We start from the raw sequence: 23,603 nt of genomic DNA, 5'->3' as shown, positions 1-23,603 counted from the left end.
TTGGGGAAAACTCTATCAGAAATGAACCAGTGCTGAGGTTTTTAATATCAATTAGTCATAATTTTTCCTCCTTTTAGTTTTGCCATGGCATTTCTTCAATCTGTCTATTCTGTGTCATAACTTGGAAGCAAAACAAGTCCCAAATTTCAGCTGTGCTAAAAGATGGCTCATTCAATTGCAAAACTTCAAAGCCTTTGTCCTCGATACAGCTTCTGTAAATTTGTCAGTCTTTTAAATGAATGCTCTTCAAAATTTACTTGGCTTCTTAAGTGTTATGACTGAGATTGAAATCTTATTCCATGTTTCTGCTCTACGTGGAATGGAACTCAAGCTCAATATTGTTTTGCTGCGCTAATCAGTTGAATGTTCGATTGGTGCTTCAATCTTCCTTGGATTTCAAATGCATTCCATCTTCTGGTGCTGTGGCTTAGTTGGTTAAAGCGCCTGTCTAGTAAACAGGAGATCCTGGGTTCGAATCAAAGGAAGAAAGATGGCTTCAAGCATGACAATGTAAAACCAGTTGATTTATTTTTGAAATGCCTCCTTTCTATGCATCTCTAATCCGTTTATCCAATGTATCTCACCTTTATGTCCTTTGGCTTAGTTGGTCAAAGAGCCTGTTTAGTAAACAGAAAATCTTGAATTTGAATGCCAGCTATCCTTTCTTTATGTCAGTTTGGGGCTTCTTAACTCTCTAAGCAGGCTTTCTAATGTATCACACCTATTTGTCCTTTGTCTTAGTTGGTCAAAGAGCCTGTTTAGTAAACAGAAAATCTTGAATTTGAATGCCAGCAGTCCTCTTCCTTCTTTATCTCAGTTTAGGGCTGTTTAACTCTCTAAGCAGGCTTTCTAATGTATCACACCTCTTTGTCCTTTGTCTTAGTTGGTCAAAGAGCCTATTTAGTAAATGGAAAATCTTGAATTTGAATGCCAGCAGTCCTTTTCCTTCTTTATCTCAGTTTAGGGCTGTTTAACTCTCTAAGCAGGCTTTTTAATGTTTCGCACCTGTTTGTCCTTTGGCTTAGTTGGTCAAAGAGCCTATTTAGTAAAAGGAAAATCTTGATTTTGAATGTCAGCAGTGCTTTCTATTCTTCATCTCATTTTGTGGGTTTTTACCCCAAAAAGAGGACTTTTACTCTTGTTTGTCATCAAATATTAATTTCCCACAGCCCTAATATAGTGCAATTGAGAAAAAAAATTCTCTGCTGTTGAAACACTTTAAAAGGAATTAGAGGATATAATTTTCTTTACAGAATATAGGATGGCATCAAGCTTTACAAATTAAAACGAGTGGATTTACAGATCTGACTCTGCAAAGTTTGATAACAGCACAGGAGTATTGTAAACTTTCATGCTTGAAGTGTCCACCGCTTGGGTTAAAAATGAAAACCAAACCATTCAACATGAAAGAAGAAGCAGATTAATACGACGAGGATGGGATTCGAACCCATGCATGCAGAGCACAATGGATTAGCAGTCCATCACCTTAACCACTCGGCCACCTCGTCTACATAGCGCCTGTGCGTTTAGGTGGGAAGATGTTGAGAGGGTTTTTACCAGTCAGTGTTTTTTCACTGAAGATTGTATGTTGGCTTTTGTCAGAGTTGCCTTATCTCGTCAACTACAGTGCCTGTTGTTTGAAGTTAGCTTGGGGAAAACTCTATCAGAAATGAACCAGTGCTGAGGTTTTTAATATCAATTAGTCATAATTTTTCCTCCTTTTGGTTTTGCCATGGCATTTCTTCAATCTGTCTATTCTGTGTCATAACTTGGAAGCAAAACAAGTCCCAAATTTCAGCTGTGCTAAAAGATGGCTCATTCAATTGCAAAACTTCAAAGCCTTTGTCCTCGATACAGCTTCTGTAAATTTGTCAGTCTTTTAAATGAATGCTCTTCAAAATTTACTTGGCTTCTTAAGTGTTATGACTGAGATTGAAATCTTATTCCATGTTTCTGCTCTACGTGGAATGGAACTCAAGCTCAATATTATTTTGCTGCGCTAACCAGTTGAATGTTCGATTGGTGCTTCAATCTTCCTTTGAGTTCAAGTGCATGCCATCTTCTGGTGCTGTGGCTTAGTTGGTTAAAGCGCCTGTCTAGTAAACAGGAGATCCTGAGTTCGAGTCTCAGCAGTGCCTTGTTTTCATCTCCTCACAAAGAAGCTTCCTATCTTAAAAATCGGTGTTTCACTTGCGACTGATAGTGCAATTGTGAGATTAAAAATCTCTTCTATCTAAGAGATATAAAGGAAGAAAGATGGCTTCAAGCATGACAATGTAAAACCAGTTGATTTAGTTTTGAAATGCCTCCTTTCTATGCATCTCTAATCCGTTTATCCAATGTATCTCACCTTTATGTCCTTTGGCTTAGTTGGTCAAAGAACCTGTTTAGTAAACAGAAAATCTTGAATTTGAATGCCAGCAATTCTTTCTTTATGTCAGTTTGGGGCTTCTTAACTCTCTAAGCAGGCTTTCTAATGTATCACACCTATTTGTCCTTTGTCTTAGTTGGTCAAAGAGCCTGTTTAGTAAACAGAAAATCTTGAATTTGAATGCCAGCAGTCCTCTTCCTTCTTTATCTCAGTTTAGGGCTGTTTAACTCTCTAAGCAGGCTTTCTAATGTATCACACCTGTTTGTCCTTTGTCTTACTTGGTCAAAGAGCCTATTTAGTAAATGGAAAATCTTGAATTTGAATGCCAGCAGTCCTTTTCCTTCTTTATCTCAGTTTAGGGCTGTTTAACTCTCTAAGCAGGCTTTTTAATGTTTCGCACCTGTTTGTCCTTTGGCTTAGTTGGTCAAAGAGCCTATTTAGTAAAAGGAAAATCTTGATTTTGAATGTCAGCAGTACTTTCTATTCTTCATCTCATTTTGTGGGTTTTTACCCCAAAAAGAGGACTTTTACTCTTGTTTGTCATCAAATATTAATTTCCCACAGCCCTAATATAGTGCAATTGAGAAAAAAATTCTCTGCTGTTGAAACACTTTAAAATGAATTAGAGGATATAATTTTCTTTACAGAATATAGGATGGCATCAAGCTTTACAAATTAAAACGAGTGGATTTACAGATCTGACTCTGCAAAGTTTGATAGCAGCACAGGAGTATTGTAAACTTTCATGCTTGAAGTGTCCACCGCTTGGGTTAAAAATGAAAACCAAACCATTCAACATGAAAGAAGACGCAGATTAATCTGACGAGGATGGGATTCGAACCCATGCATGCAGAGCACAATGGATTAGCAGTCCATCACCTTACCCACTCGGCCACCTCGTCTACATAGCGCCCGTGCGTTTAGGTGGGAAGATGTTGAGAGGGTTTTTACCAGTCAGTGTTTTTTCACTGAAGATTGTATGTTGGCTTTTGTCAGAGTTGCCTTATCTCATCAACTACAGTGCCTGTTGTTTGAAGTTAGCTTGGGGAAAACTCTATCAGAAATGAACCAGTGCTGAGGTTTTTAATATCAATTAGTCATAATTTTTCCTCCTTTTGGTTTTGCCATGGCATTTCTTCAATCTGTCTATTCTGTGTCATAACTTGGAAGCAAAACAAGTCCCAAATTTCAGCTGTGCTAAAAGATGGCTCATTCAATTGCAAAACTTCAAAGCCTTTGTCCTCGATACAGCTTCTGTAAATTTGTCAGTCTTTTAAATGAATGCTCTTCAAAATTTACTTGGCTTCTTAAGTGTTATGACTGAGATTGAAATCTTATTCCATGTTTCTGCTCTACGTGGAATGGAACTCAAGCTCAATATTATTTTGCTGCGCTAACCAGTTGAATGTTCGATTGGTGCTTCAATCTTCCTTTGATTTCAAGTGCATGCCATCTTCTGGTACTGTGGCTTAGTTGGTTAAAGCGCCTGTCTAGTAAACAGGAGATCCTGAGTTCGAATCTCAGCAGTGCCTTGTTTTCATCTCCTCACAAAGAAGCTTCCTATCTTAAAAATAGGTGTTTCACTTGCCACTGATAGTGCAATTGTGAGATTAAAAATCTCTTCTATCTAAGAGATATAAAGGAAGAAAGATGGCTTCAAGCATGACAATGTAAAACCAGTTGATTTAGTTTTGAAATGCCTCCTTTCTATGCATCTCTAATCCGTTTATCCAATGTATCTCACCTTTATGTCCTTTGGCTTAGTTGGTCAAAGAGCCTGTTTAGCAAACAGAAAATCTTGAATTTGAATGCCAGCAGTGCTATTCTTTCTTTATGTCAGTTTGGGGCTTCTTAACTCTCTAAGCAGGCTTTCTAATATATCACACCTATTTGTCCTTTGTCTTAGTTGGTCAAAGAGCCTGTTTAGTAAACAGAAAATCTTGAATTTGAATGCCAGCAGTGCTATTCTTTCTTTATGTCAGTTTGGGGCTTCTTAACTCTCTAAGCAGGCTTTCTAATGTATCACACCTGTTTGTCCTTTGTCTTAGTTGGTCAAAGAGCCTGTTTAGTAAACAGAAAATCTTGAATTTGAATGCCAGCAGTCCTCTTCCTTCTTTATCTCAGTTTAGGGCTGTTTAACTCTCTAAGCAGGCTTTCTAATGTATCACACCTGTTTGTCCTTTGTCTTAGTTGGTCAAAGAGCCTATTTAGTAAATGGAAAATCTTGAATTTGAATGCCAGCAGTCCTTTTCCTTCTTTATCTCAGTTTAGGGCTGTTTAACTCTCTAAGCAGGCTTTTTAATGTTTCGCACCTGTTTGTCCTTTGGCTTAGTTGGTCAAAGAGCCTATTTAGTAAAAGGAAAATCTTGATTTTGAATGTCAGCAGTGCTTTCTATTCTTCATCTCATTTTGTGGATTTTTACCCCAAAAAGAGGACTTTTACTCTTGTTTGTCATCAAATATTAATTTCCCACAGCCCTAATATAGTGCAATTGAGAAAAAAAATTGTCTGCTGTTGAAACACTTTAAAAGGAATTAGAGGATATAATTTTCTTTACAGAATATAGGATGGCATCAAGCTTTACAAATTAAAACCAGTGGATTTACAGATCTGACTCTGCAAAGTTTGATAGCAGCACAGGAGTATTGTAAACTTTCATGCTTGAAGTGTCCACCGCTTGGGTTAAAAATGAAAACCAAACCATTCAACACGAAAGAAGAAGCAGATTAATCCGACGAGGATGGGATTCAAACCCATGCATGCAGAGCACAACGGATTAGCAGTCCATCGCCTTAACCACTCGGCCACTTCTTCTACATAGCACCTGTGTGTTTAGGTGGGAAGATGTTGAGAGGGTTTTTACCAGTCAGTGTTTTTTCACTGAAGATTGTATGTTGGCTTTTGTCAGAGTTGCCTTATCTCGTCAACTACAGTGCCTGTTGTTTGAAGTTAGCTTGAGGAAAACTCTATCAGAAATGAACCAGTGCTGAGGTTTTTAATATCAATTAGTCATAATTTTTCCTCCTTTTGGTTTTGCCATGGCATTTCTTCAATCTGTCTATTCTGTGTCATAACCTGGAAGCAAAACAAGTCCCAAATTTCAGCTGTGCTAAAAGATGGCTCATTCAATTGCAAAACTTCAAAGCCTTTGTCCTCGATACAGCTTCTGTAAATTTGTCAGTCTTTTAAATGAATCCTCTTCAAAATTTACTTGGCTTCTTAAGTGTTATGACTGAGATTGAAATGTTATTCCATGTTTCTGCTCTACGTGGAATGGAACTCAAGCTCAATATTGTTTTGCTGCGCTAACCAGTTGAATGTTCGATTGGTGCTTCAATCTTCCTTGGATTTCAAATGCATGCCATCTTCTGGTGCTGTGGCTTAGTTGGTTAAAGCGCCTGTCTAGTAAACAGGAGATCCTGAGTTCGAATCTCAGCAGTGCCTTGTTCTCATCTCCACACAAAGAAGCTTCCTATCTTAAAAATAGGTGTTTCACTTGCCACTGATAGTGCAATTGTGAGATTAAAAATTTCTTCTATCTAAGAGATATAAAGGAAGAAAGATGGCTTCAAGCATGACAATGTAAAACCAGTTGATTTAGTTTTGAAATGCCTCCTTTCTATGCATCTCTAATCCGTTTATCCAATGTATCTCACCTTTATGTCTTTTGGCTTAGTTGGTCAAAGAACCTGTTTAGTAAACAGAAAATCTTGAATTTGAATGCCAGCAGTGCTATTCTTTCTTTATGTCAGTTTGGGGCTTCTTAACTCTCTAAGCAGGCTTTCTAATGTAAATCTTGAATTTGAATGCCAGCAGTCCTCTTCCTTCTTTATCTCAGTTTAGGGCTGTTTAACTCTCTAAGCAGGCTTTCTAATGTATCACACCTCTTTGTCCTTTGTCTTAGTTGGTCAAAGAGCCTATTTAGTAAATGGAAAATCTTGAATTTGAATGCCAGCAGTCCTTTTCCTTCTTTATCTCAGTTTAGGGCTGTTTAACTCTCTAAGCAGGCTTTTTAATGTTTCGCACCTGTTTGTCCTTTGGCTTAGTTGGTCAAAGAGCCTATTTAGTAAAAGGAAAATCTTGATTTTGAATGTCAGCAGTGCTTTCTATTCTTCATCTCATTTTGTGGGTTTTTACCCCAAAAAGAGGACTTTTACTCTTGTTTGTCATCAAATATTAATTTCCCACAGCCCTAATATAGTGCAATTGAGAAAAAAAATTGTCTGCTGTTGAAACACTTTAAAAGGAATTAGAGGATATAATTTTCTTTACATAATATAGGATGGCATCAAGCTTTACAAATTAAAACGAGTGGATTTACAGATCTGACTCTGCAAAGTTTGATAGCAGCACAGGAGTATTGTAAACTTTCATGCTTGAAGTGTCCACCGCTTGGGTTAAAAATGAAAACCAAACCATTCAACACGAAAGAAGAAGCAGATTAATCCGACGACGATGGGATTCGAACCCATGCATGCAGAGCACAATGGATTAGCAGTCCATCACCTTAACCACTCGGCCACCTTGTCTACATAGCGCCCGTGCGTTTAGTTGGGAAGATGTTGAGAGGGTTTTTACCAGTCAGTGTTTTTTCACTGAAGATTGTATGTTGGCTTTTGTCAGAGTTGCCTTATCTCGTCAACTACAGTGCCTGTTGTTTGAAGTTAGCTTGGGGAAAACTCTATCAGAAATGAACCAGTGCTGAGGTTTTTAATATCAATTAGTCATAATTTTTCCTCCTTTTAGTTTTGCCATGGCATTTCTTCAATCTGTCTATTCTGTGTCATAACTTGGAAGCAAAACAAGTCCCAAATTTCAGCTGTGCTAAAAGATGGCTCATTCAATTGCAAAACTTCAAAGCCTTTGTCCTCGATACAGCTTCTGTAAATTTGTCAGTCTTTTAAATGAATGCTCTTCAAAATTTACTTGGCTTCTTAAGTGTTATGACTGAGATTGAAATCTTATTCCATGTTTCTGCTCTACGTGGAATGGAACTCAAGCTCAATATTGTTTTGCTGCGCTAACCAGTTGAATGTTCGATTGGTGCTTCAATCTTCCTTGGATTTCAAATGCATTCCATCTTCTGGTGCTGTGGCTTAGTTGGTTAAAGCGCCTGTCTAGTAAACAGGAGATCCTGGGTTCGAATCAAAGGAAGAAAGATGGCTTCAAGCATGACAATGTAAAACCAGTTGATTTATTTTTGAAATGCCTCCTTTCTATGCATCTCTAATCCGTTTATCCAATGTATCTCACCTTTATGTCCTTTGGCTTAGTTGGTCAAAGAGCCTGTTTAGCAAACAGAAAATCTTGAATTTGAATGCCAGCAGTGCTATTCTTTCTTTATGTCAGTGTGGGGCTTCTTAACTCTCTAAGCAGGCTTTCTAATTTATCACACCTGTTTGTCCTTTGTCTTAGTTGGTCAAAGAGCCTGTTTAGTAAACAGAAAATCTTGAATTTGAATGCCAGCAGTCCTCTTCCTTCTTTATCTCAGTTTAGGGCTGTTTAACTCTCTAAGCAGGCTTTCTAATGTATCACACCTGTTTGTCCTTTGTCTTAGTTGGTCAAAGAGCCTATTTAGTAAATGGAAAATCTTGAATTTGAATGCCAGCAGTCCTTTTCCTTCTTTATCTCAGTTTAGGGCTGTTTAACTCTCTAAGCAGGCTTTTTAATGTTTCGCACCTGTTTGTCCTTTGGCTTAGTTGGTCAAAGAGCCTATTTAGTAAAAGGAAAATCTTGATTTTGAATGTCAGCAGTGCTTTCTATTCTTCATCTCATTTTGTGGGTTTTTACCCCCAAAAGAGGACTTTTACTCTTGTTTGTAATCAAATATTAATTTCCCACAGCCATAATATAATGCAATTGAGAAAAAAAATTGTCTGCTGTTGAAACACTTTAAAAGGAATTAGAGGATATAATTTTCTTTACAGAATATAGGATGGCATCAAGCTTTACAAATTAAAATGAGTGGATTTACAGATCTGACTCTGCAAAGTTTGATAGCAGCACAGGAGTATTGTAAACTTTCATGCTTGAAGTGTCCACCACTTGGGTTAAAAATGAAAACCAATCCATTCAACACAAAAGAAAAAGCAGATTAATATGACGAGGATGGGATTCGAACCCATGCATGCAGAGCACAATGGATTAGCAGTCCATCGCCTTAACCACTCGGCCACCTCATCTACATAGCACCCGCGCGTTTAGGTGGGAAGATGTTGAGAGGGTTTTTACCAGTCAGTGTTTTTTCACTGAAGATTGGATGTTGGCTTTTGTCAGAGTTGCCTTATCTCGTCAACTACAGTGCCTGTTGTTTGAAGTTAGCTTGGGGAAAACTCTATCAGAAATGAACCAGTGCTGAGGTTTTTAATATCAATTAGTCATAATTTTTCCTCCTTTTGGTTTTGCCATGGCATTTCTTCAATCTGTCTATTCTGTGTCATAACTTGGAAGCAAAACAAGTCCCAAATTTCAGCTGTGCTAAAAGATGGCTCATTCAATTGCAAAACTTCAAAGCCTTTGTCCTCGATACAGCTTCTGTAAATTTGTCAGTCTTTTAAATGAATGCTCTTCAAAATTTACTTGGCTTCTTAAGTGTTATGACTGAGATTGAAATCTTATTCCATGTTTCTGCTCTACGTGGAATGGAACTCAAGCTCAATATTGTTTTGCTGCGCTAACCAGTTGAATGTTCGATTGGTGCTTCAATCTTCCTTGGATTTCAAATGCATGCCATCTTCTGGTGCTGTGGCTTAGTTGGTTAAAGCGCCTGTTTAGTAAACAGGAGATCCTGAGTTCGAATCTAAGCAGTGCCTTGTTTTCATCTCCTCACAAAGAAGCTTCCTATCTTAAAAATAGGTGTTTCACTTGCGACTGATAGTGCAATTGTGAGATTAAAAATATCTTCTACCTAAGAGATATAAAGGAAGAAAGATAGCTTCAAGCATGACAATGTAAAACAAGTTGATTTAGTTTTGAAATGCATCCTTTCTATGCATCTCTAATCCGTTTATCCAATGTATCTCACCTTTATGTCCTTTGGCTTAGTTGGTCAAAGAGCCTGTTTAGTAAACAGAAAATCTTGAATTTGAATGCCAGCTATTCTTTCTTTATGTCAGTTTGGGGCTTCTTAACTCTCTAAGCAGGCTTTCTAATGTATCACACCTATTTGTCCTTTGTCTTAGTTGGTCAAAGAGCCTGTTTAGTAAACAGAAAATCTTGAATTTGAATGCCAGCAGTGCTATTCTTTCTTTATGTCAGTTTGGGGCTTCTTAACTCTCTAAGCAGGCTTTCTAATGTATCACACCTGTTTGTCCTTTGTCTTAGTTGGTCAAAGAGCCTGTTTAGTAAACAGAAAATCTTGAATTTGAATGCCAGCAGTCCTCTTCCTTCTTTATCTCAGTTTAGGGCTGTTTAACTCTCTAAGCAGGCTTTCTAATGTATCACACCTCTTTGTCCTTTGTCTTAGTTGGTCAAAGAGCCTATTTAGTAAATGGAAAATCTTGAATTTGAATGCCAGCAGTCCTTTTCCTTCTTTATCTCAGTTTAGGGCTGTTTAACTCTCTAAGCAGGCTTTTTAATGTTTCGCACCTGTTTGTCCTTTGGCTTAGTTGGTCAAAGAGCCTATTTAGTAAAAGGAAAATCTTGATTTTGAATGTCAGCAGTGCTTTCTATTCTTCATCTCATTTTGTGGGTTTTTACCCCAAAAAGAGGACTTTTACTCTTGTTTGTCATCAAATATTAATTTCCCACAGCCCTAATATAGTGCAATTGAGAAAAAAAATTGTCTGCTGTTGAAACACTTTAAAAGGAATTAGAGGATATAATTTTCTTTACATAATATAGGATGGCATCAAGCTTTACAAATTAAAACGAGTGGATTTACAGATCTGACTCTGCAAAGTTTGATAGCAGCACAGGAGTATTGTAAACTTTCATGCTTGAAGTGTCCACCGCTTGGGTTAAAAATGAAAACCAAACCATTCAACACGAAAGAAGAAGCAGATTAATCCGACGACGATGGGATTCGAACACATGCATGCAGAGCACAATGGATTAGCAGTCCATCACCTTAACCACTCGGCCACCTTGTCTACATAGCGCCCGTGCGTTTAGGTGGGAAGATGTTGAGAGGGTTTTTACCAGTCAGTGTTTTTTCACTGAAGATTGTATGTTGGCTTTTGTCAGAGTTGCCTTATCTCGTCAACTACAGTGCCTGTTGTTTGAAGTTAGCTTGGGGAAAACTCTATCAGAAATGAACCAGTGCTGAGGTTTTTAATATCAATTAGTCATAATTTTTCCTCCTTTTAGTTTTGCCATGGCATTTCTTCAATCTGTCTATTCTGTGTCATAACTTGGAAGCAAAACAAGTCCCAAATTTCAGCTGTGCTAAAAGATGGCTCATTCAATTGCAAAACTTCAAAGCCTTTGTCCTCGATACAGCTTCTGTAAATTTGTCAGTCTTTTAAATGAATGCTCTTCAAAATTTACTTGGCTTCTTAAGTGTTATGACTGAGATTGAAATCTTATTCCATGTTTCTGCTCTACGTGGAATGGAACTCAAGCTCAATATTGTTTTGCTGCGCTAATCAGTTGAATGTTCGATTGGTGCTTCAATCTTCCTTGGATTTCAAATGCATTCCATCTTCTGGTGCTGTGGCTTAGTTGGTTAAAGCGCCTGTCTAGTAAACAGGAGATCCTGGGTTCGAATCAAAGGAAGAAAGATGGCTTCAAGCATGACAATGTAAAACCAGTTGATTTATTTTTGAAATGCCTCCTTTCTATGCATCTCTAATCCGTTTATCCAATGTATCTCACCTTTATGTCCTTTGGCTTAGTTGGTCAAAGAGCCTGTTTAGTAAACAGAAAATCTTGAATTTGAATGCCAGCTATCCTTTCTTTATGTCAGTTTGGGGCTTCTTAACTCTCTAAGCAGGCTTTCTAATGTATCACACCTATTTGTCCTTTGTCTTAGTTGGTCAAAGAGCCTGTTTAGTAAACAGAAAATCTTGAATTTGAATGCCAGCAGTCCTCTTCCTTCTTTATCTCAGTTTAGGGCTGTTTAACTCTCTAAGCAGGCTTTCTAATGTATCACACCTCTTTGTCCTTTGTCTTAGTTGGTCAAAGAGCCTATTTAGTAAATGGAAAATCTTGAATTTGAATGCCAGCAGTCCTTTTCCTTCTTTATCTCAGTTTAGGGCTGTTTAACTCTCTAAGCAGGCTTTTTAATGTTTCGCACCTGTTTGTCCTTTGGCTTAGTTGGTCAAAGAGCCTATTTAGTAAAAGGAAAATCTTGATTTTGAATGTCAGCAGTGCTTTCTATTCTTCATCTCATTTTGTGGGTTTTTACCCCAAAAAGAGGACTTTTACTCTTGTTTGTCATCAAATATTAATTTCCCACAGCCCTAATATAGTGCAATTGAGAAAAAAAATTCTCTGCTGTTGAAACACTTTAAAAGGAATTAGAGGATATAATTTTCTTTACAGAATATAGGATGGCATCAAGCTTTACAAATTAAAACGAGTGGATTTACAGATCTGACTCTGCAAAGTTTGATAACAGCACAGGAGTATTGTAAACTTTCATGCTTGAAGTGTCCACCGCTTGGGTTAAAAATGAAAACCAAACCATTCAACATGAAAGAAGAAGCAGATTAATACGACGAGGATGGGATTCGAACCCATGCATGCAGAGCACAATGGATTAGCAGTCCATCACCTTAACCACTCGGCCACCTCGTCTACATAGCGCCTGTGCGTTTAGGTGGGAAGATGTTGAGAGGGTTTTTACCAGTCAGTGTTTTTTCACTGAAGATTGTATGTTGGCTTTTGTCAGAGTTGCCTTATCTCGTCAACTACAGTGCCTGTTGTTTGAAGTTAGCTTGGGGAAAACTCTATCAGAAATGAACCAGTGCTGAGGTTTTTAATATCAATTAGTCATAATTTTTCCTCCTTTTGGTTTTGCCATGGCATTTCTTCAATCTGTCTATTCTGTGTCATAACTTGGAAGCAAAACAAGTCCCAAATTTCAGCTGTGCTAAAAGATGGCTCATTCAATTGCAAAACTTCAAAGCCTTTGTCCTCGATACAGCTTCTGTAAATTTGTCAGTCTTTTAAATGAATGCTCTTCAAAATTTACTTGGCTTCTTAAGTGTTATGACTGAGATTGAAATCTTATTCCATGTTTCTGCTCTACGTGGAATGGAACTCAAGCTCAATATTATTTTGCTGCGCTAACCAGTTGAATGTTCGATTGGTGCTTCAATCTTCCTTTGAGTTCAAGTGCATGCCATCTTCTGGTGCTGTGGCTTAGTTGGTTAAAGCGCCTGTCTAGTAAACAGGAGATCCTGAGTTCGAGTCTCAGCAGTGCCTTGTTTTCATCTCCTCACAAAGAAGCTTCCTATCTTAAAAATCGGTGTTTCACTTGCGACTGATAGTGCAATTGTGAGATTAAAAATCTCTTCTATCTAAGAGATATAAAGGAAGAAAGATGGCTTCAAGCATGACAATGTAAAACCAGTTGATTTAGTTTTGAAATGCCTCCTTTCTATGCATCTCTAATCCGTTTATCCAATGTATCTCACCTTTATGTCCTTTGGCTTAGTTGGTCAAAGAACCTGTTTAGTAAACAGAAAATCTTGAATTTGAATGCCAGCAATTCTTTCTTTATGTCAGTTTGGGGCTTCTTAACTCTCTAAGCAGGCTTTCTCATGTATCACACCTATTTGTCCTTTGTCTTAGTTGGTCAAAGAGCCTGTTTAGTAAACAGAAAATCTTGAATTTGAATGCCAGCAGTCCTCTTCCTTCTTTATCTCAGTTTAGGGCTGTTTAACTCTCTAAGCAGGCTTTCTAATGTATCACACCTGTTTGTCCTTTGTCTTACTTGGTCAAAGAGCCTATTTAGTAAATGGAAAATCTTGAATTTGAATGCCAGCAGTCCTTTTCCTTCTTTATCTCAGTTTAGGGCTGTTTAACTCTCTAAGCAGGCTTTTTAATGTTTCGCACCTGTTTGTCCTTTGGCTTAGTTGGTCAAAGAGCCTATTTAGTAAAAGGAAAATCTTGATTTTGAATGTCAGCAGTACTTTCTATTCTTCATCTCATTTTGTGGGTTTTTACCCCAAAAAGAGGACTTTTACTCTTGTTTGTCATCAAATATTAATTTCCCACAGCCCTAATATAGTGCAATTGAGAAAAAAATTCTCTGCTGTTGAAACACTTTAAAAGGAATTAGAGGATATAATTTTCTTTACAGAATATAGGATGGCATCAAGCTTTACAAATTAAAACGAGTGGATTTACAGATCTGACTCTGCAAAGTTTGATAGCAGCACAGGAGTATTGTAAACTTTCATGCTTGAAGTGTCCACCGCTTGGGTTAAAAATGAAAACCAAACCATTCAACATGAAAGAAGACGCAGATTAATCCGACGAGGATGGGATTCGAACCCATGCATGCAGAGCACAATGGATTAGCAGTCCATCACCTTACCCACTCGGCCACCTCGTCTACATAGCGCCCGTGCGTTTAGGTGGGAAGATGTTGAGAGGGTTTTTACCAGTCAGTGTTTTTTCACTGAAGATTGTATGTTGGCTTTTGTCAGAGTTGCCTTATCTCATCAACTACAGTGCCTGTTGTTTGAAGTTAGCTTGGGGAAAACTCTATCAGAAATGAACCAGTGCTGAGGTTTTTAATATCAATTAGTCATAATTTTTCCTCCTTTTGGTTTTGCCATGGCATTTCTTCAATCTGTCTATTCTGTGTCATAACTTGGAAGCAAAACAAGTCCCAAATTTCAGCTGTGCTAAAAGATGGCTCATTCAATTGCAAAACTTCAAAGCCTTTGTCCTCGATACAGCTTCTGTAAATTTGTCAGTCTTTTAAATGAATGCTCTTCAAAATTTACTTGGCTTCTTAAGTGTTATGACTGAGATTGAAATCTTATTCCATGTTTCTGCTCTACGTGGAATGGAACTCAAGCTCAATATTATTTTGCTGCGCTAACCAGTTGAATGTTCGATTGGTGCTTCAATCTTCCTTTGATTTCAAGTGCATGCCATCTTCTGGTACTGTGGCTTAGTTGGTTAAAGCGCCTGTCTAGTAAACAGGAGATCCTGAGTTCGAATCTCAGCAGTGCCTTGTTTTCATCTCCTCACAAAGAAGCTTCCTATCTTAAAAATAGGTGTTTCACTTGCCACTGATAGTGCAATTGTGAGATTAAAAATCTCTTCTACCTAAGAGATATAAAGGAAGAAAGATGGCTTCAAGCATGACAATGTAAAACTAGTTGTTTTAGTTTTGAAATGCATCCTTTCTATGCATCTCTAATCCGTTTATCCAATGTATCTCACCTTTATGTCCTTTGGCTTAGTTGGTCAAAGAGCCTGTTTAGTAAACAGAAAATCTTGAATTTGAATGCCAGCTATTCTTTCTTTATGTCAGTTTGGGGCTTCTTAACTCTCTAAGCAGGCTTTCTAATGTATCACACCTATTTGTCCTTTGTCTTAGTTGGTTAAAGCGCCTGTCTAGTAAACAGGAGATCCTGAGTTCGAATCTCAGCAGTGCCTTGTTTTCATCTCCTCACAAAGAAGCTTCCTATCTTAAAAATAGGTGTTTCACTTGCCACTGATAGTGCAATTGTGAGATTAAAAATCTCTTCTATCTAAGAGATATAAAGGAAGAAAGATGGCTTCAAGCATGACAATGTAAAACCAGTTGATTTAGTTTTGAAATGCCTTCCTTCTATGCATCTCTAATCCGTTTATCCAATGTATCTCACCTTTATGTCCTTTGGCTTAGTTGGTCAAAGAACCTGTTTAGTAAACAGAAAATCTTGAATTTGAATGCCAGCAATTCTTTCTTTATGTCAGTTTGGGGCTTCTTAACTCTCTAAGCAGGCTTTCTAATGTATCACACCTATTTGTCCTTTGTCTTAGTTGGTCAAAGAGCCTGTTTAGTAAACAGAAAATCTTGAATTTGAATGCCAGCAGTCCTCTTCCTTCTTTATCTCAGTTTAGGGCTGTTTAACTCTCTAAGCAGGCTTTCTAATGTATCACACCTGTTTGTCCTTTGTCTTACTTGGTCAAAGAGCCTATTTAGTAAATGGAAAATCTTGAATTTGAATGCCAGCAGTCCTTTTCCTTCTTTATCTCAGTTTAGGGCTGTTTAACTCTCTAAGCAGGCTTTTTAATGTTTCGCACCTGTTTGTCCTTTGGCTTAGTTGGTCAAAGAGCCTATTTAGTAAAAGGAAAATCTTGATTTTGAATGTCAGCAGTACTTTCTATTCTTCATCTCATTTTGTGGGTTTTTACCCCAAAAAGAGGACTTTTACTCTTGTTTGTCATCAAATATTAATTTCCCACAGCCCTAATATAGTGCAATTGAGAAAAAAATTCTCTGCTGTTGAAACACTTTAAAAGGAATTAGAGGATATAATTTTCTTTACAGAATATAGGATGGCATCAAGCTTTACAAATTAAAACGAGTGGATTTACAGATCTGACTCTGCAAAGTTTGATAGCAGCACAGGAGTATTGTAAACTTTCATGCTTGAAGTGTCCACCGCTTGGGTTAAAAATGAAAACCAAACCATTCAACATGAAAGAAGACGCAGATTAATCCGACGAGGATGGGATTCGAACCCATGCATGCAGAGCACAATGGATTAGCAGTCCATCACCTTACCCACTCGGCCACCTCGTCTACATAGCGCCCGTGCGTTTAGGTGGGAAGATGTTGAGAGGGTTTTTACCAGTCAGTGTTTTTTCACTGAAGATTGTATGTTGGCTTTTGTCAGAGTTGCCTTATCTCATCAACTACAGTGCCTGTTGTTTGAAGTTAGCTTGGGGAAAACTCTATCAGAAATGAACCAGTGCTGAGGTTTTTAATATCAATTAGTCATAATTTTTCCTCCTTTTGGTTTTGCCATGGCATTTCTTCAATCTGTCTATTCTGTGTCATAACTTGGAAGCAAAACAAGTCCCAAATTTCAGCTGTGCTAAAAGATGGCTCATTCAATTGCAAAACTTCAAAGCCTTTGTCCTCGATACAGCTTCTGTAAATTTGTCAGTCTTTTAAATGAATGCTCTTCAAAATTTACTTGGCTTCTTAAGTGTTATGACTGAGATTGAAATCTTATTCCATGTTTCTGCTCTACGTGGAATGGAACTCAAGCTCAATATTATTTTGCTGCGCTAACCAGTTGAATGTTCGATTGGTGCTTCAATCTTCCTTTGATTTCAAGTGCATGCCATCTTCTGGTACTGTGGCTTAGTTGGTTAAAGCGCCTGTCTAGTAAACAGGAGATCCTGAGTTCGAATCTCAGCAGTGCCTTGTTTTCATCTCCTCACAAAGAAGCTTCCTATCTTAAAAATAGGTGTTTCACTTGCCACTGATAGTGCAATTGTGAGATTAAAAATCTCTTCTACCTAAGAGATATAAAGGAAGAAAGATGGCTTCAAGCATGACAATGTAAAACTAGTTGTTTTAGTTTTGAAATGCATCCTTTCTATGCATCTCTAATCCGTTTATCCAATGTATCTCACCTTTATGTCCTTTGGCTTAGTTGGTCAAAGAGCCTGTTTAGTAAACAGAAAATCTTGAATTTGAATGCCAGCTATTCTTTCTTTATGTCAGTTTGGGGCTTCTTAACTCTCTAAGCAGGCTTTCTAATGTATCACACCTATTTGTCCTTTGTCTTAGTTGGTCAAAGAGCCTGTTTAGTAAACAGAAAATCTTGAATTTGAATGCCAGCAGTGCTATTCTTTCTTTATGTCAGTTTGGGGCTTCTTAACTCTCTAAGCAGGCTTTCTAATGTATCACACCTGTTTGTCCTTTGTCTTAGTTGGTCAAAGAGCCTTTTTAGTAAACAGAAAATCTTGAATTTGAATGCCAGCAGTCCTCTTCCTTCTTTATCTCAGTTTAGGGCTGTTTAACTCTCTAAGCAGGCGTTTTTAATGTTTCGCACCTGTTTGTCCTTTGGCTTAGTTGGTCAAAGAGCCTATTTAGTAAAAGGAAAATCTTGATTTTGAATGTCAGCAGTACTTTCTATTCTTCATCTCATTTTGTGGGTTTTTACCCCAAAAAGAGGACTTTTACTCTTGTTTGTCATCAAATATTAATTTCCCACAGCCCTAATATAGTGCAATTGAGAAAAAAAATTCTCTGCTGTTGAAACACTTTAAAAGGAATTAGAGGATATAATTTTCTTTACAGAATATAGGATGGCATCAAGCTTTACAAATTAAAACGAGTGGATTTACAGATCTGACTCTGCAAAGTTTGATAGCAGCACAGGAGTATTGTAAACTTTCATGCTTGAAGTGTCCACCGCTTGGGTTAAAAATGAAAACCAAACCATTCAACATGAAAGAAGACGCAGATTCATCCGACGAGGATGGGATTCGAACCCATGCATGCAGAGCACAATGGATTAGCAGTCCATCACCTTAACCACTCGGCCACCTCGTCTACATAGCGCCCGTGCGTTTAGGTGGGAAGATGTTGAGAGGGTTTTTACCAGTCAGTGTTTTTTCACTGAAGATTGTATGTTGGCTTTTGTCAGAGTTGCCTTATCTCATCAACTACAGTGCCTGTTGTTTGAAGTTAGCTTGGGGAAAACTCTATCAGAAATGAACCAGTGCTGAGGTTTTTAATATCAATTAGTCATAATTTTTCCTCCTTTTGGTTTTGCCATGGCATTTCTTCAATCTGTCTATTCTGTGTCATAACTTGGAAGCAAAACAAGTCCCAAATTTCAGCTGTGCTAAAAGATGGCTCATTCAATTGCAAAACTTCAAAGCCTTTGTCCTCGATACAGCTTCTGTAAATTTGTCAGTCTTTTAAATGAATGCTCTTCAAAATTTACTTGGCTTCTTAAGTGTTATGACTGAGATTGAAATCTTATTCCATGTTTCTGCTCTACGTGGAATGGAACTCAAGCTCAATATTATTTTGCTGCGCTAACCAGTTGAATGTTCGATTGGTGCTTCAATCTTCCTTTGATTTCAAGTGCATGCCGTCTTCTGGTACTGTGGCTTAGTTGGTTGAAGCGCCTGTCTAGTAAACAGGAGATCCTGAGTTCGAATCTCAGCAGTGCCTTGTTTTCATCTCCTCACAAAGAAGCTTCCTATCTTAAAAATAGGTGTTTCACTTGCCACTGATAGTGCAATTGTGAGATTAAAAATCTCTTCTACCTAAGAGATATAAAGGAAGAAAGATGGCTTCAAGCATGACAATGTAAAACTAGTTGTTTTAGTTTTGAAATGCATCCTTTCTATGCATCTCTAATCCGTTTATCCAATGTATCTCACCTTTATGTCCTTTGGCTTAGTTGGTCAAAGAGCCTGTTTAGTAAACAGAAAATCTTGAATTTGAATGCCAGCTATTCTTTCTTTATGTCAGTTTGGGGCTTCTTAACTCTCTAAGCAGGCTTTCTAATGTATCACACCTATTTGTCCTTTGTCTTAGTTGGTCAAAGAGCCTGTTTAGTAAACAGAAAATCTTGAATTTGAATGCCAGCAGTGCTATTCTTTCTTTATGTCAGTTTGGGGCTTCTTAACTCTCTAAGCAGGCTTTCTAATGTATCACACCTGTTTGTCCTTTGTCTTAGTTGGTCAAAGAGCCTGTTTAGTAAACAGAAAATCTTGAATTTGAATGCCAGCAGTCCTCTTCCTTCTTTATCTCAGTTTAGGGCTGTTTAACTCTCTAAGCAGGCTTTCTAATGTATCACACCTGTTTGTCCTTTGTCTTAGTTGGTCAAAGAGCCTATTTAGTAAATGGAAAATCTTGAATTTGAATGCCAGCAGTCCTTTTCCTTCTTTATCTCAGTTTAGGGCTGTTTAACTCTCTAAGCAGGCTTTTTAATGTTTCGCACCTGTTTGTCCTTTGGCTTAGTTGGTCAAAGAGCCTATTTAGTAAAAGGAAAATCTTGATTTTGAATGTCAGCAGTGCTTTCTATTCTTCATCTCATTTTGTGGGTTTTTACCCCAAAAAGAGGACTTTTACTCTTGTTTGTCATCAAATATTAATTTCCCACAGCCCTAATATAGTGCAATTGAGAAAAAAAATTGTCTGCTGTTGAAACACTTTAAAAGGAATTAGAGGATATAATTTTCTTTACAGAATATAGGATGGCATCAAGCTTTACAAATTAAAACCAGTGGATTTACAGATCTGACTCTGCAAAGTTTGATAGCAGCACAGGAGTATTGTAAAATTTCATGCTTGAAGTGTCCACCGCTTGGGTTAAAAATGAAAACCAAACCATTCAACACGAAAGAAGAAGCAGATTAATCCGACGAGGATGGGATTCGAACCCATGCATGCAGCGCACAATGGATTAGCAGTCCATCGCCTTAACCACTCGGCCACCTCGTCTACATAGCGCCCTTGCGTTTAGGTGGGAAGATGTTGAGAGGGTTTTTACCAGTCAGTGTTTTTTCACTGAAGATTGTATGTTGGCTTTTGTCAGAGTTGCCTTATCTCATCAACTACAGTGCCTGTTGTTTGAAGTTAGCTTGGGGAAAACTCTATCAGAAATGAACCAGTGCTGAGGTTTTTAATATCAATTAGTCAAAATTTTTCCTCCTTTTGGTTTTGCCATGGCATTTCTTCAATCTGTCTATTCTGTGTCATAACTTGGAAGCAAAACAAGTCCCAAATTTCAGCTGTGCTAAAAGATGGCTCATTCAATTGCAAAACTTCAAAGCCTTTGTCCTCGATACAGCTTCTGTAAATTTGTCAGTCTTTTAAATGAATGCTCTTCAAAATTTACTTGGCTTCTTAAGTGTTATGACTGAGATTGAAATCTTATTCCATGTTTCTGCTCTACGTGGAATGGAACTCAAGCTCAATATTATTTTGCTGCGCTAACCAGTTGAATGTTCGATTGGTGCTTCAATCTTCCTTTGATTTCAAGTGCATGCCATCTTCTCATACTGTGGCTTAGTTGGTTAAAGCGCATGTCTAGTAAACAGGAGATCCTGAGTTCGAATCTCAGCAGTGCCTTGTTTTCATCTCCTCACAAAGAAGCTTCCTGTCTTAAAAATAGGTGTTTCACTTGCGACTGATAGTGCAATTATGAGATTAAAAATCTCTTCTACCTAAGAGATATAAAGGAACAAAGATGGCTTCAAGCATGACAATGTAAAACCAGATGATTTAGTTTTGAAATGCATCCTTTCTATGCATCTCTAATCCGTTTATCCAATGTATCTCACCTTTATGTCCTTTGGCTTAGTTGGTCAAAGAGCCTGTTTAGTAAACAGAAAATCTTGAATTTGAATGCCAGCTATTCTTTCTTTATGTCAGTTTGGGGCTTCTTAACTCTCTAAGCAGGCTTTCTAATGTATCACACCTATTTGTCCTTTGTCTTAGTTGGTCAAAGAGCCTGTTTAGCAAACAGAAAATCTTGAATTTGAATGCCAGCAGTGCTATTCTTTCTTTATGTCAGTTTGGGGCTTCTTAACTCTCTAAGCAGGCTTTCTAATGTATCACACCTGTTTGTCCTTTGTCTTAATTGGTCAAAGAGCCTGTTTAGTAAACAGAAAATCTTGAATTTGAATGCCAGCAGTCCTCTTCCTTCTTTATCTCAGTTTAGGGCTGTTTAACTCTCTAAGCAGGCTTTCTAATGTATCACACCTGTTTGTCCTTTGTCTTAGTTGGTCAAAGAGCCTATTTAGTAAATGGAAAATCTTGAATTTGAATGCCAGCAGTCTTTTTCCTTCTTTATCTCAGTTTAGGGCTGTTTAACTCTCTAAGCAGGCTTTTTAATGTTTCGCACCTGTTTGTCCTTTGGCTTAGTTGGTCAAAGAGCCTATTTAGTAAAAGGAAAATCTTGATTTTGAATGTCAGAAGTGCTTTCTATTCTTCATCTCATTTTGTGGGTTTTTACCCCAAAAAGAGGACTTTTACTCTTGTTTGTCATCAAATATTAATTTCCCACAGCCCTAATATAGTGCAATTGAGAAAAAAATTGTCTGCTGCTGAAACACTTTAAAAGGAATTAGAGGATATAATTTTCTTTACAGAATATAGGATGGCATCAAGCTTTACAAATTAAAACCAGTGGATTTACAGATCTGACTCTGCAAAGTTTGATAGCAGCACAGGAGTATTGTAAACTTTCATGCTTGAAGTGTCCACCGCTTGAGTTAAAAATGAAAACCAAACCATTCAACACGATAGAAGAAGCAGATTAATCCGACGAGGATGGAATTCGAACCCATGCATGCAGAGCACAATGGATTAGCAGTCCATCGCCTTAACCACTCGGCCACTTCTTCTACATAGCACCTGTGCGTTTAGGTGGGAAGATGTTGAGAGGGTTTTTACCAGTCAGTGTTTTTTCACTGAAGATTGGATGTTGGCTTTTGTCAGAGTTGCCTTATCTCGTCAACTACAGTGCCTGTTGTTTGAAGTTAGCTTGAGGAAAACTCTATCAGAAATGAACCAGTGCTGAGGTTTTTAATATCAATTAGTCATAATTTTTCCTCCTTTTGGTTTTGCCATGGCATTTCTTCAATCTGTCTATTCTGTGTCATAACCTGGAAGCAAAACAAGTCCCAAATTTCAGCTGTGCTAAAAGATGGCTCATTCAATTGCAAAACTTCAAAGCCTTTGTCCTCGATACAGCTTCTGTAAATTTGTCAGTCTTTTAAATGAATCCTCTTCAAAATTTACTTGGCTTCTTAAGTGTTATGACTGAGATTGAAATGTTATTCCATGTTTCTGCTCTACGTGGAATGGAACTCAAGCTCAATATTGTTTTGCTGCGCTAACCAGTTGAATGTTCGATTGGTGCTTCAATCTTCCTTGGATTTCAAATGCATGCCATCTTCTGGTGCTGTGGCTTAATTGGTTAAAGCGCCTGTCTAGTAAACAGGAGATCCTGAGTTCGATTCTCAGCAGTGCCTTGTTTTCATCTCCTCACAAAGAAGCTTCCTATCTTAAAAATAGGTGTTTCACTTGCCACTGATAGTGCAATTGTGAGATTAAAAATCTCTTCTATCTAAGAGATATAAAGGAAGAAAGATAGCTGCAAGCATGACAATGTAAAACCAGTTGATTTAGTTTTGAAATGCCTCCTTTCTATGCATCTCTAATCCGTTTATCCAATGTATCTCACCTTTATGTCCTTTGGCTTAGTTGGTCAAAGAGCCTGTTTAGTAAACAGAAAATCTTGAATTTGAATGCCAGCAGTGCTATTCTTTCTTTATGTCAGTTTGGGGCTTCTTAACTCTCTAAGCAGGCTTTCTAATGTATCACACCTGTTTGTCCTTTGTCTTAGTTGGTCAAAGAGCCTGTTTAGTAAACAGAAAATCTTGAATTTGAATGCCAGCAGTCCTCTTCCTTCTTTATCTCAGTTTAGGGCTGTTTAACTCTCTAAGCAGGCTTTCTAATGTATCACACCTGTTTGTCCTTTGTCTTAGTTGGTCAAAGAGCCTATTTAGTAAATGGAAAATCTTGAATTTGAATGCCAGCAGTCCTTTTCCTTCTTTATCTCAGTTTAGGGCTGTTTAACTCTCTAAGCAGGCTTTTTAATGTTTCGCACCTGTTTGTCCTTTGGCTTATTGGTCAAAGAGCCTATTTAGTAAAAGGAAAATCTTGATTTTGAATGTCAGCAGTGCTTTCTATTCTTCATCTCATTTTGTGGGTTTTTACCCCCAAAAGAGGACTTTTACTCTTGTTTGTAATCAAATATTAATTTCCCACAGCCCTAATATAATGCAATTGAGAAAAAAAATTGTCTGCTGTTGAAACACTTTAAAAGGAATTAGAGGATATAATTTTCTTTACAGAATATAGTATGGCATCAAGCTTTACAAATTAAAACGAGTGGATTTACAGATCTGACTCTGCAAAGTTTGATAGCAGCACAGGAGTATTGTAAACTTTCATGCTTGAAGGGTTCCACTGCTTGGGTTAAAAATGAAAACCAAACCATTCAACATGAAAGAAGAAGCAGATTAATCCGACGAGGATGGGATTCCAACCCATGCATGCAGAGCACAATGGATTAGCAGTCCATCCCCTTAACCACTCGGCCACCTCGTCTACTTAGCTCCCGTGCGTTTAGGTGGGAAGATGTTGAGAGGGTTTTTACCAGTCAGTGTTTTTTCACTGAAGATTGGATGTTGGCTTTTGTCAGAGTTGCCTTATCTCGTCAACTACAGTGCCTGTTGTTTGAAGTTAGCTTGGGGAAAACTCTATCAGAAATGAACCAGTGCTGAGGTTTT

At 37.8% G+C, this 23,603-nt stretch overlaps 14 non-coding genes across 14 annotated transcripts; 6 read left to right on the top strand and 8 right to left on the bottom strand.

Moving 5' to 3' along the window:
• Positions 1-1,426: 1,426 nt before the first annotated feature.
• TRNAS-GCU (transfer RNA serine (anticodon GCU)) lies at positions 1,427-1,508 on the bottom strand. The gene has a single exon. It is a non-coding gene; the product is annotated as a tRNA-Ser (tRNA).
• Positions 1,509-2,064: 556 nt separating this feature from the next.
• On the top strand, positions 2,065-2,138 carry TRNAT-AGU (transfer RNA threonine (anticodon AGU)). Its single transcript has one exon. It is a non-coding gene; the product is annotated as a tRNA-Thr (tRNA).
• Positions 2,139-3,191: 1,053 nt separating this feature from the next.
• Positions 3,192-3,273, bottom strand: TRNAS-GCU (transfer RNA serine (anticodon GCU)). The gene has a single exon. It is a non-coding gene; the product is annotated as a tRNA-Ser (tRNA).
• Positions 3,274-3,829: 556 nt separating this feature from the next.
• Positions 3,830-3,903, top strand: TRNAT-AGU (transfer RNA threonine (anticodon AGU)). Its single transcript has one exon. It is a non-coding gene; the product is annotated as a tRNA-Thr (tRNA).
• A 1,839-nt stretch (positions 3,904-5,742) lies between these two features.
• TRNAT-AGU (transfer RNA threonine (anticodon AGU)) lies at positions 5,743-5,816 on the top strand. Its single transcript has one exon. It is a non-coding gene; the product is annotated as a tRNA-Thr (tRNA).
• Positions 5,817-8,472: 2,656 nt separating this feature from the next.
• TRNAS-GCU (transfer RNA serine (anticodon GCU)) lies at positions 8,473-8,554 on the bottom strand. Its single transcript has one exon. It is a non-coding gene; the product is annotated as a tRNA-Ser (tRNA).
• A 3,474-nt stretch (positions 8,555-12,028) lies between these two features.
• On the bottom strand, positions 12,029-12,110 carry TRNAS-GCU (transfer RNA serine (anticodon GCU)). The gene has a single exon. It is a non-coding gene; the product is annotated as a tRNA-Ser (tRNA).
• A 556-nt stretch (positions 12,111-12,666) lies between these two features.
• Positions 12,667-12,740, top strand: TRNAT-AGU (transfer RNA threonine (anticodon AGU)). Its single transcript has one exon. It is a non-coding gene; the product is annotated as a tRNA-Thr (tRNA).
• Positions 12,741-13,793: 1,053 nt separating this feature from the next.
• On the bottom strand, positions 13,794-13,875 carry TRNAS-GCU (transfer RNA serine (anticodon GCU)). The gene has a single exon. It is a non-coding gene; the product is annotated as a tRNA-Ser (tRNA).
• A 556-nt stretch (positions 13,876-14,431) lies between these two features.
• Positions 14,432-14,505, top strand: TRNAT-AGU (transfer RNA threonine (anticodon AGU)). Its single transcript has one exon. It is a non-coding gene; the product is annotated as a tRNA-Thr (tRNA).
• Positions 14,506-15,986: 1,481 nt separating this feature from the next.
• TRNAS-GCU (transfer RNA serine (anticodon GCU)) lies at positions 15,987-16,068 on the bottom strand. Its single transcript has one exon. It is a non-coding gene; the product is annotated as a tRNA-Ser (tRNA).
• Positions 16,069-16,624: 556 nt separating this feature from the next.
• Positions 16,625-16,698, top strand: TRNAT-AGU (transfer RNA threonine (anticodon AGU)). The gene has a single exon. It is a non-coding gene; the product is annotated as a tRNA-Thr (tRNA).
• A 1,055-nt stretch (positions 16,699-17,753) lies between these two features.
• TRNAS-GCU (transfer RNA serine (anticodon GCU)) lies at positions 17,754-17,835 on the bottom strand. Its single transcript has one exon. It is a non-coding gene; the product is annotated as a tRNA-Ser (tRNA).
• A 1,826-nt stretch (positions 17,836-19,661) lies between these two features.
• On the bottom strand, positions 19,662-19,743 carry TRNAS-GCU (transfer RNA serine (anticodon GCU)). The gene has a single exon. It is a non-coding gene; the product is annotated as a tRNA-Ser (tRNA).
• Positions 19,744-23,603: the final 3,860 nt, after the last annotated feature.

The sequence above is a fragment of the Dendrobates tinctorius genome, unplaced genomic scaffold (genome assembly GCF_039654945.1).
Source record: "Dendrobates tinctorius isolate UK_male_01 unplaced genomic scaffold, ASM3965494v1 ptg000254l, whole genome shotgun sequence".
NCBI lineage: Eukaryota > Metazoa > Chordata > Amphibia > Anura > Dendrobatidae > Dendrobates > Dendrobates tinctorius.
This window is presented reverse-complemented; position numbering and strand designations above follow the sequence as displayed.